We start from the raw sequence: 12,905 nt of genomic DNA, 5'->3' as shown, positions 1-12,905 counted from the left end.
CTCAACACGTAAAAAACCAGTGTTCACTGACAAAATGCCAGTAGTATGTAGAAAATTATAGTAACACGCTGAACCCGTGTAAATACAGTCAAAATGAGAATGTTCTGTTCAAAAGCTCTAGTTCATGCAGGGGTCACACACCCCACGTTGTCACTACTCCCATGAAATCATAGATACGAAAAGACAACGGTGGTCAACGGGGTGCGTACGACATGGTGCACTTAGCTTTATCTCTGCTGCTGCTGCTTAGCCGGTATGCTGGTTAGCCGGTTCGCTGGTTAGCCGGTCCGCTGGTTAGCCGGTTCGCTGGTTAGCCGGTCCGCTGGTTAGCCGGTTCCCTGGTTAGCGTAGCTTCAACAGTTCCCGCCAGAGTCAGCCGTGCAGATGTTACAGGAACGTAACGAAGCGAGGCGAACGAACGAACGAACGAAGGCTGCAAACAGAAAGCATCGGTGCACTAAACATGTCAGCTACCCCTCACCCACCACCTTAAAACATGTCATCTTTAAACATCTCATCGAGCACGTGGGCCTGCACAAAACGGACTTTTTACAACAACAAAACAGCCATTTTCCGTCCTTCTCTCCCTATCTGCAAAAACCATATACAGATTAGTATTTTAGCGTCACAGAGAGTAAATTATGCGCTAACCTGGAAAGAACAACAGAGAGTATTTCATTCCACAACACAGACTCATCAACAGCGTTAAATAATGATTTATTACCTCAAAAGCCTATGATTGTACTCTCAATGGAAGCAAAGTCCGCTTCCTCCCTGGAACAGCCTCTGTTCGTCAACAGTGACCAAAAACGTCCAGAACCCCTTGTCGAATCCTTATGCGAAAGCCATCGCCGACGAAGGAATGTTGACGACTTGTCCTCAGCAAAACATGTGGCAGTGGAAGTTCCCCTAGAGTGCCGAATATAATATTCGGTGAAAAACCATCATACTCTAGAAACTGTATTAGATCCTTCCCCTTCTGCCGCTGGGTGTCAAGTGTCCCGTACTCGTGTCTCTGTCAGACAACCTAGCCAAATACACGTGACTGACCTTGTCACAAAACCAGTCCAGCTATACACAATTCTGCCTCCCCAAGCAAAAAAAAGACACGAGAAACTCAATCCGTGAAAATCCCGTGTGCGCTGTCAGCGAAAACCGACAGCCCTATGATAGCAGAAACCCGCACTGTGAAGCTCGTGCGTTTCAAAACATCCGTGCTCGTTAGGCACTGTCAGCAAACTCTGCTGTGTCCAATATCACGCACAGGCGCTTTCTATCATAACCGACCAAGAACAGGCACTCCACTGAGTGACACTTTCTTGGTCTCTGTCACCCGATCGTGACACACCTCCCCTCTTCAAGACGAAACCTCGGTTTCGCTCACAGTCATGTTCTCCTCTCCAGCCCGAGAGAGAAAGTCAGCTCCAACATTGTTGGCGCCCGGAATGACGCGTACCGTGAATTGGTACGGTTGGAGAATCAACGCCCAGCGCATAAGTCTGGCGTTTGCCAACCTTGCAACCTGAAGATATTGCAGAGGTTGATGGTCCGTCTCCAGACAGAAAGGTCGTCCGTACAGGTACGCTTCGAACTTCTGGATGCCCCAGACAATGGCGAGACACTCGCGTTCAACCGTTGCATACGCTGCCTCGGCCGAGGTCAGCTTACGGCTGGCGAAGCAAACAGGGTGCAAAAACCCCTCTGTCTCCTGAAGCAACACTGCCCCAAGTCCCTTCCCTGAAGCGTCTGTCCTCAGCACGAAGTCCTTGTTCAGGTCTGGTAGTCGGAGAATAGGCTGACTGGTGAGTCGCCTCTTCAGGGTGTTGAATGCGGAGCTGCATTCCTCAGTCCACACTACAACGGTCGGTTGTAGTTTCTTGGTAAGGTTGGTCAGTGGTAGTGCGATTTCGGCAAAGTGCGGGATGAAGCGTCTGTAGAAGCTGGCTAGGCCCAGGAAAGACCTGACTTCTTTCTTCGTGCGCGGTGGCTCCGCCTCCCGAATCTTCTGGATCTTGTCGTCCTCTGGAACGAGCAATCCCTCGCCGACAACATGACCCAGGAAAGACAATTCCCGAAATCCCAAGTAGCACTTGGACGGTTTAGCTCCCAGATTTCCGTCCTTCAACCTTCCGAACACGTCGCGCAGGGCGTCGAGATGTTCAGTCCATGTCTCTGTCGCGATCAGCACATCGTCGATGAAACTGCTGATGTCCTCGCGCTTCAATGGTTCCAAAAGTTTCCTCATCATGCGAGTGAAGACGGCACCTGCATTCTGTAGACCAAAAGGCATGACTGTCCACTGGAACTGGCCGAATGGAGTGGTAAATGCAGTCTTTGGGCGATCTTCCTCGGCAACTGGAATTTGCCAGTATCCCTTGGTGAGGTCCAGTTTGGAAAAGTACTTGGCCTTGGCCAAGTGACTGAAGAGGTAGTCCACATCAGGCATGGGTTCCGCGTCAAACGCCGTAATCTTGTTCAGCTTCCGGTAGTCGACACAGAACCTGACGCGTCCATCCTTCTTCTTCACAAGCACAATTGGTGAACTGTAGGGAGAGTTCGCTGGCTCGATGACGCCCAACTTCGTCATGTCGGCGATTTCCTTCCTGACCACCTCCTTCTGGGCATGAGGCATGGGATACTGCTTCGTCCTCACTGGCTGTTTCTCCAGCAGGTCGAAGGTAAACTCCTCTAGATGCGTCTGAAGTGGTATGTCTGTAAGGACCCGTGCTGCATCCTTCAGGATCTCTTGCAGGTCCGCCTGCTGGTCGTCCCCAAGATCAGGTGAGATGTGCACGTCCGTGTGATCCTCACTAGCCTCCAGCGGACAAACTGGTACACGTCCTCCTCCCTGTTCTTCCGTTGTCTCGTCCATCACGACAGCAACTGCTTCTGTCACTTTGTCCTTTTCCCCGTAGGCAGTCCTTTCTATGTAGGCGCGCAGCAGGTTGGCGTGGTACAGGCGTGCTTTCCCGTTCATGACGATCCTGTAGTCGTTCTGGCCCACTTTCGCTGTCACCTCAAAAGGTCCTTGCCACTGCAGTTGTAGCTTGTTGTGTTTGACAGGTAGAAGTAGCAACACCCGTTCTCCAATCTTGAAGCTGCGCGGCCGTGCCTTGCGGTCGAATCCTCGCGCATAACGCTGTGCTGCTCTTCCCAGGTTCTCTTGAGCCAGTTTGCAGGTCTCTTCAATCCTGTTCCTGAGTTCTACGATGTAGGTCGCTGTCGTCTGCACCTCCTCGTCAGCTTCTTCGTCTGTCCAAGCCTGACGCAGGATAGCCATGGGACCGCGTACCTGTCTGCCGTACAACAACTCAAATGGGGAAAAGCCCAAGCTCTCCTGAGGAACCTCGCGGTATGCAAAAAGCAATGCTGGGATGTACCTGTCCCACGTGCGTGGTTTCTCCTGAGCTAGTTTCCTCAGCATGGTCTTCAAGGTGCCATTGAACCTTTCCACCAGTCCGTTGCACTGAGCATGGTAAGGAGTGGTGAAGTGCTGCTCCAGTGATAGCAGTCGTGCTGCCTCCGCCATCACTCCTCCCGTGAACTGCGTGCCTCTGTCGGTGAGTACCTCTGATGGAATTCCCAGCCGGGACCACATAGTAACCAGAGCCTCAGCTACTCGCGTGGCTTCAATCGATTTCAGAGGGATCGCCTCTGGGTATCGAGTAGCGTAGTCCACCATGGTCAAAATGTATCTGTTTCCGTCCTCAGACGCAGGCAAGATGGGCCCGATGATGTCCACTGCCACCCGACGAAAGGGTTCGTCGATGAGCGGCATCTTCTCCAAGGGGACCTTCCTCACCCTTCCTTTGGCCACCACCTTCTGGCACTTATCGCAGGACGCACAGAAACGTCGGACATCCGTGCAGATGCCTGGCCAGTAAAAGTGGCGCCAGACACGATCCGTGGTCTTCTTGGTGCCAAGATGACCTCCCAGAATCGAGTCGTGTGCCGTTGCCATGACACCCTCGCGAAACTCGCGAGGCACGACAACCTGTTTGAATGCACCTTCCTTGTTGCTGAACTCACGGTAGAGCAACTTCTTGTCCCTGAGGAACCTTGACCTCCCATGCTTCCCGCTCAGCTTCACCTTCCCCGACTTCGCGTGCTCCCGAGGAGTAGCTAAGGTCGGGTCAGAATCCTGAGCCTTCGCGAGAAGCGCGGGGGTCACGTTCCCCAGGGCAGCTCGTGCAGCAGGTAGGGGTTTGAGAGGTTTGTCCTCTCGCTCCGCCTGTGCCCGCGTGAGCACTGAAATGACGTCGGGAGACCGATAAACGGGAACCTCCCTGGTGACGCCGTCCACAAACTGAACCCGGTTTCCAATGAGCAAGTCGCATGGAGGATCGTCCATGACGACGGCCACAATGGTCCCCGTGAACAACGGTGTTACGACCTTGATCACTGCCGTGTTCAAGTCGTAAGCGTGAGATGCCTCGGCCATTCTCACCCTGATGCTGTCTCCTGTGTAGGCCATAGCTGGAACTAGACTCGCCCGAACCACTATCATGTCTGCTCCTGTGTCCCGCAGACCTTCGCCCTTCACTCCGTTAACGTAGACGTTGCAGTGGGGCTGGAAATGTTTCCTGGAGCACGGAACACAGAGTTGTGGAATGGTGCATGAGCTCGTGACGTCCCTTAACTCCTCGCTGCCAACAAAGTGTACGCCCTTCTGGTCAGCCTGTCTCCTGTGGCAGTCCTTCTTCACGTGGCCCCGCTTGTTGCAGTAGTAACACTGGATGTCAGATCTGGAACTTGATCCCTTGTGTCCCTGATCGTCCTTCCCGTCCTTGGGTCCTGAAGAACCCGAATTTCCTGATTTTCCTGGCCGTGAGCCTGAAGATTTGCCAGAGATCGCCTGGGCGTCCTCGTGTACTCTGATCCAGTCGGCTGCTTCCTGAGTAGTCTTAGGCTGGTGCTCCTGCACGAAGGTCACCACCTCAGGTCGCAGGCTGGACATCAGTTGCTCCATGACTATGAGGTCGGCAAGGTCGTTGACGGTCCAGTTCTTCTCGGCCATCTCCACCCAGCGCCGCAGGTAGAGATTAAGGCGTGCCACAAACTGATGACTCAGCTCGCCGCTCAGTCTCTTGCTGTTACGCAGACGTCGTCGGTAGGCTTCCGCAGTCAGGTTGAAGCGCTGGAGTAACGCCTTCTTTAGTGCCTGATAGTCTCTCGCCTCGTCGTCCTCCAAAGCGTTGTAGAGCTGCAATGCGCGTCCTTTCAAGCAGGTGCTAAGGCGGCTAGCCCACGTGGCCTCTTCCCACTTCTGGTCCGATGCAATGCGCTCAAACCGGCGTAAAAAGTCGTCGAGCTCGTCCTTGTCATCGTCGAACGTCGGCAGCCTCGTACGGTCGGCAACAAACGTCGGCGCGCCAGCCTGAGTAGGTGTACCCTTCTCTGCCTGTAGCCTAGCTAGTTCTAGCTGGTGATCGCGTTCGGCCTGTTTGTCCTGTCTGTCACGTTCGGCCTGTCGTTCCCTTTCTTGTCTGTCAAGATCGTCTTTCCGTTCTCTTTCCTGTCTGTCTCGTTCGTCTTTCTCTTTCTTGTCCTGTCTGTCACGTTCGGCCTGTCGTTCTTGTCTGTCAAGCTCTTCTTTTCTCGTCTGTCGCTCTATGTCTTCCTTACGTTCTAACTCCTTGCGCTTAAGCAAACTACGCGCTCTAACGCGTGCGTCACGCTCTGTCTGTTCCTCGCTACCAGGAGTCTCAAAAGTTAACCTCTTCGTAGGAGATCCCCCTGTAGCCATGGTTAGTTTAGCAAAGCTTTATTACAAAAGTAAGTCTAACGCAGCTATAGCTAGAACACGCGGTGATGAAAGCGGTGGATACAAAAATCCAGCAACCGGAAAATGCAGAAGAAAAATCCAAACAGTGTAGAACAAAACGCGTAGCCTACTTTATGGCTGCTTTTTGCGGTAGAACAAAATGTTTCCCACAGCCGTGGCCTACTTTATCGGCTGCTTTTTGCGGTGAAACAGAGTGTCTCCCACAGCCTTGGTTAGGACAGAAGTCCTCGGACCCTTCCCCCCCAAAATTCCAACAAAGTCAAAATATGGAGAAAAATCCAAGTAAAACAAGACGGTAGAAATGTAACCCGTTACAGAATGCGAAACAAACAATGTAGAGAAAACTGAGTAAAACGAATAACAAATCCGCTAACCCCGCTCAGCTCTCTGCAACGGAAAAACTCTGAACGTACAACAACAAAGATTCACAAACAAAGGAAAGGGAAGTAATCACAGTTAGCGCATACAATAACTCACAAATTACAATTTACATTTCCTGCAAGATGTGAATCGCTTAAGGTGTGGTATATGATCAAAACTATACAAAAAAGGGTAGCACCAAGCAGAAAATAAGTCGAGCACTGACGAGATTATCTGCTCTTAGTTATCCTTAATTGGTGGGTCTTTATCAGTTGGAAATTAACTGAGTAAATCCCGGCTTGGCCCCCATGTGTCACGTTTCAATATATCACTTAAGGTGATTATGAACCGGTTAATTACTACTAATTAACTAACCACACCACGATCCACTCTCGCAGTCATACAATTAAATAGAGTCAACAAAAGTATAAGTTTCAGACGCCTGTTTATGTATAAACTCTCCACCTCCCTCGAGCCTTCACTCAAAATATGTTCCTTTTACGTTCTCAACACGTAAAAAACCAGTGTTCACTGACAAAATGCCAGTAGTATGTAGAAAATTATAGTAACACGCTGAACCCGTGTAAATACAGTCAAAATGAGAATGTTCTGTTCAAAAGCTCTAGTTCATGCAGGGGTCACACACCCCACGTTGTCACTACTCCCATGAAATCATAGATACGAAAAGACAACGGTGGTCAACGGGGTGCGTACGACATGGTGCACTTAGCTTTATCTCTGCTGCTGCTGCTTAGCCGGTATGCTGGTTAGTCGGTTCGCTGGTTAGCCGGTCCGCTGGTTAGCCGGTTCGCTGGTTAGCCGGTCCGCTGGTTAGCCGGTCCGCTGGTTAGCCGGTCTCCTGGTTAGCGTAGCTTCAACAGTTCCCGCCAGAGTCAGCCGTGCAGATGTTACAGGAACGTAACGAAGCGAGGCGAACGAACGAACGAACGAAGGCTGCAAACAGAAAGCATCGGTGCACTAAACATGTCAGCTACCCCTCACCCACCACCTTAAAACATGTCATCTTTAAACATCTCATCGAGCACGTGGGCCTGCACAAAACGGACTTTTTACAACAACAAAACAGCCATTTTCCGTCCTTCTCTCCCTATCTGCAAAAACCATATACAGATTAGTATTTTAGCGTCACAGAGAGTAAATTATGCGCTAACCTGGAAAGAACAACAGAGAGTATTTCATTCCACAACACAGACTCATCAACAGCGTTAAATAATGATTTATTACCTCAAAAGCCTATGATTGTACTCTCAATGGAAGCAAAGTCCGCTTCCTCCCTGGAACAGCCTCTGTTCGTCAACAGTGACCAAAAACGTCCAGAACCCCTTGTCGAATCCTTATGCGAAAGCCATCGCCGACGAAGGAATGTTGACGACTTGTCCTCAGCAAAACATGTGGCAGTGGAAGTTCCCCTAGAGTGCCGAATATAATATTCGGTGAAAAACCATCATACTCTAGAAACTGTATTAGATCCTTCCCCTTCTGCCGCTGGGTGTCAAGTGTCCCGTACTCGTGTCTCTGTCAGACAACCTAGCCAAATACACGTGACTGACCTTGTCACAAAACCAGTCCAGCTATACACAATTCTGCCTCCCCAAGCAGAAAAAAGACACGAGAAACTCAATCCGTGAAAATCCCGTGTGCGCTGTCAGCGAAAAACCGACAGCCCTATGATAGCAGAAACCCGCACTGTGAAGCTCGTGCGTTTCAAAACATCCGTGCTCGTTGAGCACTGTCAGCAAACTCTGCTGTGTCCAATATCACGCACAGGCGCTTTCTATCATAACCGACCAAGAACAGGCACTCCACTGAGTGACACTTTCTTGGTCTCTGTCACCCGATCGTGACAGAGAGAGAGAGAGAGAATTTTCTTTACAACAGATATTCACATTTTAGTTGCACCACTAACTTTTATTGCAATGGCTGTGGCTATATCCACGGGTCCGTGTCTCTAGACTCGATGCTATATCCACGTCACTGACGTCATCGTACTCAAGGGACGCTACTCTCGCCTTATATTTTGCTGCTCAGTTCGGTTGGGCACTTCAGTTGTCAAATTTTAAAAGTAAAAACTCTCTTTACGAGTTAGACTCTATGAGTGGAATACAGGGTCCAAAGTTCGATCAGCAGCACTATGAATGGTAGGAGAGGGGAGTTTATGTGATACAATGTAAACAAAGCCAGCTGCCGTCCTGCCGGTGAAAATTGCAGGAGTGCATTTTTATTGCTATCTCAGCTCTTATCAACGAAATGTTTTGGAGAAAAGAAGAGAAGAGCAACGTAAAAGAAAGGAAAGTTAAGAGGGGGAAAAATAAGTCTAAAAATGTATTTTAACAAAAATAAAAAGAAGACTGGGGCCAGGCTCGAACTGGAGGTCTCATGGACTGTTAGACTATTCACTACCGTCTGAGCTACGGAGCCAACATGTCCGTTAATGGAAAAATAGGAATCTATATTTTGTGCGATACTTCCTTATGACTGCTATCGATCTCGACGAACTTTACGAAAGTCACATGAGTAAAGGCTTCCAGTTTAGTTTGCAGGCTGTCAAAAGAGTTGATTGTGTTGTGGTAAAAACAAAATGGCGCTTGATAAGAGTGCCAACGCGAGGCTTCCCGTACGACGATGACGTCAGTGACGTGGATATAGCCTGGGGACTAGAGACACGGACCCGTGGATTTAGCCACAACCTATTGCAATTGCATATCTCGGTTTTTCTTATGTCATTGTCTTCTAGTTCTAGAGCCACATCTGTTTTAAACACTATTTGGTTGCATCACCTATACTTTTTTACACAAATGTGCACACACTCACACGCTTAATGCATTCATGAGCACTGATGTTTCTGTATTACACACATGCAAGCATCCCCCCACGCACACGACGCGCACATTACTGTCAACCAAAGAAACTACTCATGTACAGTGTTTGTGTCAACACACAACTTGAGATAACTCTTCATCCTCTCGCTGTGGAAGAGTTTCTCTTTACGCAAGCGTTGCCTCCCTTGGACTTCCCACAAAGCGACACTAGCGGAAGCGCATTCCATGGCGGTGGATTTGGTAGCCGTTGAAACATGTTTTTCTTCGCTCTGAAGGACTACTAAACCTGCCCTGCTTGCGTCAATACCACGCCTGCTTGCTGACTGCCAACATAGTTTGGAAACTAGCCATGGAAAAGAAGAATGTTTACAGTAAGAGACGCTAGATCTTTTGTTTTGTGATCGTAAACAAACACAAAAATCGCAAATAATGCCATTGATTCTACGATTGCGATCAAGGTTTTAGCAGAGTAAACCCCTGTGATCAGTTTATAGTGTTTGGGACCCATGTTGTTTGGTCATTCTGGGTAGACTTTAACTGCAGTCTTTGTGCAATCTGTTTGATGTTTACAGTGGGCAGTTAATTAAGATTTGTATTACATTGCGTAACTTGAGCTAATTGGCGAATCTGTGCAGTTTGGACAACATTGAAACTGCACTGTTTGCAACTTGCTGACAGTGACAGCCAGACGCTTAGACCTGTTGTTTGAAGCCGATACAATTAATGTGTGTGTGGGAGGGGGGGGGGTGACACTGGCAGTTTCTCAAAGTCATGATGCTAGAAACCTTCATAATAAACTTCGTTTTCACTGAGATTTATTTTTTCACTATGACTGACGAGCAGTACGTGTAGCCTAGATACATGTATATGTATCAAGATCATTAGATAGTGATTAGTCCAGTTTGTGAACAGTCCAACTGACAGTATACTCTAATTAGTCAAAATTTCAAGGACTAGTTTTCTCAGTGCCCATAGATGCTTGTTTTATTGTTGATGCCATACTTTACGATTTCCTTGTTCTCAATGTATAGTTTTGTGAATTTCTAAGGGGGGGGGGGGGGGGGGGAGAGGGGGATGTTGTTGGGGGAAAGGTTCCATAGTGTAGATGTGTAAATGTGATAGTGATCTACAAGTAAGAACTTTTTATTTTATTGCTCACTGCAAGTGCAAACAGTGTTGAATTTCCTTGTTCCCTTTCATCTGAGACCGCCTTCATTTTGATTGGAATTGCGGCTTTTCAAATGATCCCGATTTCAAGTACATTCTTTAAACTATATGTCATGAGATACTGATTTGTTTGCTGTGCATAAATCTACCCTTTTATGTGTTCAGCATTTACAGCTTTGAATCTTCTGGTGTCTTTTGTTGTGCCTGGTACAGTACATGTTATTTCTTATCAGTTGACATTGTAGCATTGTAAGTGATTGCTATTTTAAATGGATCACTGGATGTTAAATGGAGAGGTTGAGATGCCTAGTTCCGGCAATTTGATCAAGCTGGGACTTACAAGCACAAAAGTTCTTTACTTTATTTGGCAATTGAGTAGTTAGATACTGCAAATTGGTCTTTATCCACAAAAAGCTTGACATTTTACAACCCATCAATGCTTAGGCCTAAAAAAAAAAAGGTGTGGTTACGGTAACCCGACCTACCCTATGTTTAGGGGCCGACCCTACAACTTTTTATTACATTTGTCAAAAACAAGAAGAGCAAACGCTCGATCGAGTCACTTTCGCAGTTCTGAATATTATATGAGGCATCAGATGGACAGGAAGAAATTGCTATTCACAACACAATACAGATGTAAATAATTTGATGTAAAGAATAATCCTATAAAGTTTGAATCAAATCCGATGAATAGTTTCAGAGATATGATATTTCAATTTTTTTTCTTCAAGACATACCTGTGACCTTGAAAAAGGTCAAAGGTCACCAAAGCAGACGTCAAAGTGTAGAGGTCACTGGGAGTCACGTTCACATAAAATTTGAGCCCGGTCACTTTTATAGTTTCCGAGAAAAGCCCAACGTTAAGTTGTGTGTTGCCGAACAGAAAAGGCTAGTTATCTCCCTTGTTTTTCTGATAACGTTCGTAAAAGGCTACAGATGTAAATACTTTGATGTAAAGAATAATCCTACAAAGTTTCAATCACATCCGATGAACTTTGTCAAAGATATAAAATGTCTAATTTTTCCTTTGACGCTGACCTGTGACCTTGAAAAAGGTCAAAGGTCAACAAAACCATCGTTAAAGTGTAGAGGTCATTGGAGGTCACGACTAAACAAAATATGAGCCGGATCGCTTTGATAGTTTCCGAGAAAAGTCCAACGTTAAGGTGGTGTCTACGGACGGCCGGCCGGCCGGCCGGCCGGACAGACTAACACTGACCGATTACATAGAGTCACTTTTTCTCAAGTGACTCAAAAACCGAGTGCAGAAAACGCAATGAAAGCGAAAGCGCTCGAGTCGCACACTTATTTCCCTGTCAAGTAGGTTTAATTTGTACACATTAGAAAAAAAAGTTAAAAAAAAAAAGTGATTGCCTACCTTCCTACCCTATTTTTTGTGGCTATGTACAACCACACCTATTTTTTTGTTTTTGGCCTTAGTGTATTGTGACGTCGAAAAGTTTTTCCGTGTGCTCTGTATAATTAGTGAAGATTCATGTGACACCAAACAATCTGTACCACGCTTTGAATTAAGCAGGTGTGCTAGAGTGAAATTAAAAAAAAAACTACCTTGAGGCAAAGAGTTCCTATTGTGATACTTGCTTATGCTATACAGTGGTACCTGTATTGTTACTGTTAGGCCTCTCCAATGAGAGGAAACCTAGTGTTGTCTATTTCTCTGTTTAGTGTTATTTTGACCACTATATCTGTCACAAGAGGGTTCTTGCGGTGTAACAGTATTTTTGGTATGGCCAAGGAATTTTTTTTAATGTTTCTGATTCCCCAGCCGTATTTTTTCCTCTCGACACTTGACCTTATTTTGAACATTCAAAAAATATATCAATTACAAATGACAACATTTGATTTTGAAGACTTTATACTGTACAAGGGAAGTTACTCTCCTCTGACATCCAGGGGACACGGATTGCGCGATTTCTTGCCAATAAAAAAGCAGATGTGCCTGAGTAAATAAAAAGCAAACCACGCTTTCCAGCCAATCAAAAGACAGATGAGCCTGTGTAAATGAAAAGCAAACCACGCTTTCCAGCCAATCAAAAGACAGATGAGCCTGTGTAAATAAAAAGCAAACCACGCTTTCCAGCCAATCAAAAGACAGATGAGCCTGAGTAAATAAAAAGCAAACCACGCTTTCCAGCCAATCAAAAGACAGATGAGCCTGTGTAAATGAAAAGCAAACCACGCTTTCCAGCCAATCAAAAGACAGATGAGCCTGTGTAAATGAAAAGCAAACTTCAATTACAAAAAAATTAAAGAGTGACCAACCTACCGACCCTATTTTTTTGCCCTTGACCTTTTTCATTGAAAACAAACATATTCTTTTCCTCTTAGTTTTACAATGTATTTTGACCAAAACATATCTGTCGTGAGAGAACTCTTGCATTGTTGGGATGTTATTGGTTACTCCAAAGTTCTATGTAAGTTTCATCACAGCTACATATTGTAGTGAGTTGCTAGGTACGGTGGAACCCCCTTTTTACGACCTCCAACAATCTGAGAAAATCGGGTCTTAAACAGGAGGGAGTCTTAAAATGGAGGTAAATTTACAGAGGTTATGAACAGTCTGTAAACATAAGGTCTTAACTCATTGTCTCCCAGGTACGGATATATCCGTACCCACTCATATGGCTCTATCTGACCTGGTACGGATATATATCCGTACACACAGTCACTTCAGTCGCTTCCTGTAACGTCAATCTAACGCCTGCATTCCAGCGTGTTGATACACAGTTACT

At 46.8% G+C, this 12,905-nt stretch overlaps 1 protein-coding gene across 1 annotated transcript in view; it reads left to right on the top strand.

The window, feature by feature from the left end:
- Nucleotides 1-9,198: 9,198 nt before the first annotated feature.
- The window catches only part of LOC138947963 (centrosome-associated protein 350-like), a 166,629-nt gene continuing 162,922 nt past the window's right edge, over nt 9,199-12,905 (top strand). Inside the window, exon 1 of the mRNA XM_070319486.1 lies at nt 9,199-9,356. The gene's annotated coding sequence lies outside the window, so the exon portion shown is untranslated. The remainder of the gene's footprint in view (nt 9,357-12,905) is intronic.

This window comes from Littorina saxatilis, linkage group LG15 (genome assembly GCF_037325665.1).
Source record: "Littorina saxatilis isolate snail1 linkage group LG15, US_GU_Lsax_2.0, whole genome shotgun sequence".
Lineage (NCBI taxonomy): Eukaryota > Metazoa > Mollusca > Gastropoda > Littorinimorpha > Littorinidae > Littorina > Littorina saxatilis.
This window is presented reverse-complemented; position numbering and strand designations above follow the sequence as displayed.